Below are 6,225 nucleotides of genomic sequence, written 5' to 3' on the forward strand. Positions count from 1 at the left end.
TGAATAATTTTGGATTGTATCCTGGACATTTTGGACATTATATACAACATATTGTACTATTATATTATGATACTCTAGGTCTTGTTTAAAACCCTACAGAGAATGTTGATATTTATGTTTTGTCAGGCAGTCAACTCAGTTAGGTTCAGATTGTAGGTTGCAACCCACTTTCTCCAGGCAGTGGTTCCAATATCATTTCAGTTTTCAAAGCTATTGCAGTGCTATTTGGATCCGTTCTGTGTATGTACCACCACTCTCTCCGACCCACAGGTCCTCCTTCCTTCCCTGCTCATCAGACCAGTAAGAAAGGGTTTTTTAAAGAGCCCTTTCTGTCTACATCCAGCGTGCAGTTCTGGGTTTTGGGCTGCCTTTAAGTCTAGGCTGGAAAATACCAGAGGAAAAATAATAAGGAGGGGCAGGACACCAGGCAGCTTCAGAGAAAGGAATTATTACATTTATCTATGCACTCAGATGTATAAGTGTAACCTTTTAGTGCCCTGCTTCTTATCTCCTTGGCCTACCTGGATTTCAGCTGCATTTGTTGTGGACAACTCCAATATGCGTAGAACTCCTACCTCAAGAATGCATGTGTTTTTCTATTTTCTCCTTCAGGGTCTTTGTGGCCCCCAGCATGTGCAGCTGTTAATGCCCTCTGGAGCAACTGTCAACCCTCAGCCAGACGTGATCTGGTGGGTAAATAATACCAACAAACTGAATCCAACAGTACATTAAATAGATCGTACACCATGACCAAGTGCGATTTATCCCAGGATATGTTCAGGCATTGGAAAACTCAAATGGGTATTTGTATGCCAGTGTTCACAGCAGTATTATTTACAATAACCAAAAGGTCAAAACAACCCAAGCGTCTATCAACAGATGAATGGATAAACAATGTGGGGGACTTCTGTGGTGGTGCAGTGGTTAAGAATCCGCCTGCCAATGCAGGAGCCACGGATTCGAGCCCTGGGTCGGGAAGATCCCACGTGCCGCAGAGCAACTAAGCCTGTGCGCCACAACTACTGAGCCTGTGCTCTAGAGCCCGTGAGCCACAACTACTGAAGCCCGCGAGCCACAACTACTGAAGCCCGCGCGCCTAGAGCCCGTGCTCCTCAACAAGAGAAGCCACCGCAATGAGAAGCCCGCGCACCGCAACGAAGAGTAGCCCCTGCTCGCCGCAACTAGAGAAAGCCCGCGCACTCAGCCAGAAAAAAAAAAAAAAAGAATTAAAAATAATCCACCTCCAAAATGTGGTATCTCCCACACACAGTGGGATATTATTCAGCCATAAAAGAAACAGAGAACTGTCACATCCTATTAACTTTGAGGAATCTTGAAAACATTATGCTAACTGAAAGAAGCCAGACATCAAAAGTCCCATATTGCATGAATCCTTTTTTATGATGTATCCAGAACGGGCAAGTCCATGGAGACAGAGAGCAGGTTCGTGGTTACCAGGGGATGGGAGGTAGGAGAAAGTTGGGGATAATTACATAATGGGTACAGGGTGTTTTTCTGGGGTGATGAAAAAATTTCGAAACTCGAGAGAGGTGGAGACTCCACATCTTGTAAAGATACCAAGTGCCACTGAATTGTCTACTTTGAAATGGCCAATGGTGTGTTCTGTGAATTTCACCTCCACAAAAAATAAAAACTTCAATCTATGGTGGAGTGGACATCTAAACTGCCCAAACTCTTAGGATCTAATTTAGTAATGCCCATGAAAGTTTAAATGTATTTTCTAGCAGCCAACTGCAAGAGCTCCCAGTGGTCAAACTGGAGAGATTTGCTCATGAAAATCAAGTAGTATTGGATTATAACCCGAAGTATAAAATAAGTATTCATGAATCCATATGGATATAAATAAAGGATTGAATAAATTAATAAGTGGGGGGAGAAGAGACAAATTTCTCACGGTGAATTCCAAATAATCAGTGTAGGCGCTCTGCCCTGGAGGAAGGGGAGTACAACTCCCCGCCCCTTTTGTATGGACCCTGCACAGAGACTTCCTTTCAAAGAGTACGTTATGGAAAAGGGAGCAGGGAGAATAATTTTGCAGTTAAGAAACCTGATAAACTGTACTTCAGCAGGTTGATCAAGGCAACATCAATAGTCATAAACCACGTTGATCATATATACCCTTGATATGATATGATTAAAACGGCATTTTAGGGGAATTCCTTGGCGGACCAGTGGTTAGGACTCTGCGCTTCCACTGCAGGGGGCCCGGGGTTTGATCCCTGGTCGGGGAACAAAGATCCCGCAAGCCACGTGGCACAGCCAAAAAATAAAATAAAATAAATGGCATTTTACTTCTGTGATATACCTCCCTCAGCCCGTAACCCGGTAAGCCTAATCCTGAGAAAACATCAGGTAGATCCCAATAAAGTGTCATCCTACAGGATTCATGACCAGTCCTCAGGACTGTCAAGGACATCAAAAACAAGGAGAAGTCTGAGACATTGCCTCAGTTAAGTCAAGCCTAAGGAGACACGACATCTAAATATAATATGACGTCCTCGATGAGATCTTGGAACAGAAAAAGGATATTAGGTGAAAACCAAGGAAATCTAAACTGTGGACTTCATGTAATAATAATGTATCCATATTGGTTTACTAATTATAACAAATATAGTGATGATAATGACGATGTTTATAGGAGGGGAAACTGTGCAGGGGTATATGAGAAGTTTCTCATACATGTACAATAGTCTCAATTTTTCTGTAAATCTAAAACCGACCTAAACAATGAAGTCTATTTCAAAAATTTACCCACCTTTTGCCATTGAAGGACATCTGTATAGGGCGGTGAGGGCACAGACTCTGGATCCAGATTGTCTGGGTTCAAACCGCAAGCTCTGCCACTTACTAGTTGTGGTCGGCAGCCTGCAAGATGGCCTACAGTGATCCCTGCCTGTTGCTTGTCATGCCATGTGTAGCCCTCACCCACACGGACTAGGGCGTCCTCATGTGACTGATAGGAGGTTGCAGAAATGATGGTGAGTGATTTCTGAGGCTAGGTCACAAAAGGCACTGTGGCTTCCCCTGTGCTTTTTCTCTTGGGTCACTCACTCTGGGGAAAGCCAGCTGCCATATTGTGGGGAGACTTGAGGAAGGTTCCACATGGTGAGAAACTGAGACCTCCCACTAACAACCATCGCCAACTTGCCAGTCGTATGAGTAAGGTACTTTGGAGATGACTCCTCCAGCCCGTCAAACCTTCAGATGATGGCAGCCCCAGCTGACATCTTTTTTTTTTTTTTAATTGGAGTATAGTTGATTTACAATGTTGTGGTTTTTAAAAATTTTTTATTGGAGTATAGTTGATTTACAGTGTTGTGTCCAGGGACTTCCCTGGTGGTACAGCGGTTAAGACTCTGTGCTTCCACTGCAGGGGGCATGGGTTCGACCCCTGGTCGGGTAACTAAGATCACACAAGCCCTGTGGTGTAGCCCCCCCGCCAAAAAAATGCAATAGTCAACAATGTTGTGTCCAGCTGACATCTTGATTATAACCTCATGAGAGACTGCTGCACCAAAATTATGCAGCTAAGTTGCTCCCTAACAGAAATTGTGAAATAATAAATATTTAGTGGTTTAAGCTCCTAAGTTTGGGGGTAATTTGTTTCATAGCAATAGATAACCAATGCACTAATTCAGGGGTAGGCACACTTTTTTTTCCCATAAAGGACCAGATAATAAATATTTCAGTCATTGCAGGTCATGTACAGTATCTGTCAAACATCCTTCTTTGCTTTTTAAAAATCCTTCTAAAATGTAAAAAAACATTCTTAGATCAAGGTCTGTACAAAAACAAGCCAGAGGGCTTCCCTGGTGGCACAGTGGTTAAGAATCCACCTGCCAATGAAGGGGACACGGGTTCGAGCCCTGGTCCGGGAAGATCCCACATGCTGCGGAGCAACTAAGCCCATGAGCCACAACTACTGTGACTGTGCTCTAGAGCCCACAAGCCACAACTACTGAGCCTGCGTGCCACAACTACTGAAGCCCGTGCGCCTTGAGCCCGTGCTCTGCAACAAGAGAAGGCACCACAATGAGAAGACCACGCACTGCAACGAAGAGTAGCTCCTGCTTGCCGTAACTAGAGAAAGCCCGGGTGCAACAATGAAGACCCAAAGCAGCCAAAATAAATAAATAAATTTATATATATAAAAAAAGACAAGCCAGAGCCTCCCTGACATCTTTCCTTTCATCCTTTCTACTTTCCTTCCTTCCTCCTTCCCTCCCTCCATCACTCTCTTCTTTTTTTTTTTTTTTTTTCGCGGTACGCGGACCTCTCACTGTTGTGGCCTCTCCCGTTGGGGAGCACAGGCTCCAGACTCGCAGGCTCAGCGGCCATGGCTCACGGGCCCAGCCGCTCCGCGGCATGTGGGATCTTCCCGGACCGGAACACAAACCTGTGTCCCCTGCATTGGCAGGCGGACTCTCAACCACTGTGCCAGCAGGGAAGCTCCCTTTTAAAAAAATATTTATTTATAATTTATTTTTGGCTACGTTGGGTCTTCGTTGCTGCGCGCGGGCTTTCTCTAGTTGTGGCGAGCAGGGGCTACTCTTCGTTGAAGTGCACGGGATTTTCATTGCGGTGGCTTCTCTTGTTGAGGAGCACAGGCTCTAGGCATGCGGGCTTCAGTAGTTGTGGTGTGCAGGCTCAGTAGTTGTGGCGCACGGGCTTAGTTGCTCCGCGGCATGTGGGATCTTCATGGACCAGGGCTCGAACCTGTGTCCCCTGCGTTGGCAGGCGGATTCTTAACCCCTGCGCCACCAGAGTAGTCCCTCTTCCTTTCTTTTTATCTCTCTCTCTCTCTCCCTTTCTTTTTTTTTTTTTTTTGTGCGGTACGCGGGCCTCTCACTGTTGTGGCCTCTCCCGTTGCGGAGCACAGGCTCCAGACTGCTCAGGCTCAGCGGCCATGGCTCACGGGCCCAGCCGCTCCGCGGCATGTGGGATCATCCCGGACCGGGGCACGAACCTGTGTCCCCTGCATCGGCAGGCAGACTCTCAACCACTGTGCCACCAGGGAAGCCCTCTCTCTCTCCCTTTATCCCTCCCTCTTTTCCTTCTCTCTCACTGTCTTTCATTCTTTTATTTATTCAGTCCTTCATTCAGCAAAATGAACAGCTACTATGTGCCAGGCCCTCACTGAACTGCTGCAATTATATCTGTGACCAAGACAGCCTCCCTGCTCTCCTGGGGCTCCCAGTCCAGTAGGGGAGACAGACAGCAAAGATGTAAGGAAAGAATCTAATTTATCATTATGCACTGTGATGTTTCGTCGGAAGGAAAAAATCAGGTTGCAGACAGAGATAACTTCAGGGAGGGATGCAATTTCATCTAGTGAGGGTGCTTGGAGAAGGCCTCTCTGATGGGAGACTTGAAGGGTGAGGAGAAAGCAGTCATGGGAAAAGTGTTTTGGGCAGAAGGAACAGCTTATGCAAAGACCCAGAGGCAAGAAACAGCTTGGAGTTTCTGGGAACCATGAAAGACGGCCTGTGTCCTGGAGTGGAGTGAGTGGGAAGCTGGGGGACTTGGGGTCAGGGAGGTTGATGGGGCCACATTGCAGGGCCTTGAGTGCTGCAGTGTCAGAGCAGTGGGAACCTGGGAGGGTTTTGAGCAGGGGTTGCTGTGGTCTGACTTTCTTCTCTGATTGTCGTGTGGATTCCAGCAGCTTTACTCCCTCCCCAAGGCCTCTTGTCTGGCTCATTGATAATTAGGCCAGTGAAGGTTTATTGAATAATTACTATGTGCTGGGTACTCACAAGAACTCTCTGAGGGAAGTAATGTTAGAGGTGAGGAAACCGAAACACAGGAGGTGAGTAAATGGGCTAATGTCACACAGCCAGGAAGAGGTGGAGGCAGAGTTAGAATTCAGGTAGCTGCTGCCATGCCATCCTGTGGCCCCAAACCCCACCTCCTCTTCAGGTCTCTTGCCATCAACTCAGTTTCTGCCCGTCAGTCAACTGGGCCTTTCCACTTCAGAGCTGGTCAATTCCTCTCCTGCTCAAACAACTTCCATGGCTCCCTACTGCCCTTGATAATGACTAAGCCCTCTAGCCTGGTGTTCAAAACCCCATCTTTCTTTTTCTCCCTCTCACCTTCAGCCCGTCCTTGACCTCCCAAGTTCAAGACATCCTGGATGCCTTGCAGTCCCTCCAGCACTCCCTCAACCCCCACGGGCTGCTGCATTGGAGTGGCAGTCCCCTGCTCCCA

Source organism: Pseudorca crassidens, chromosome 3 (assembly GCF_039906515.1).
Source record: "Pseudorca crassidens isolate mPseCra1 chromosome 3, mPseCra1.hap1, whole genome shotgun sequence".
Lineage (NCBI taxonomy): Eukaryota > Metazoa > Chordata > Mammalia > Artiodactyla > Delphinidae > Pseudorca > Pseudorca crassidens.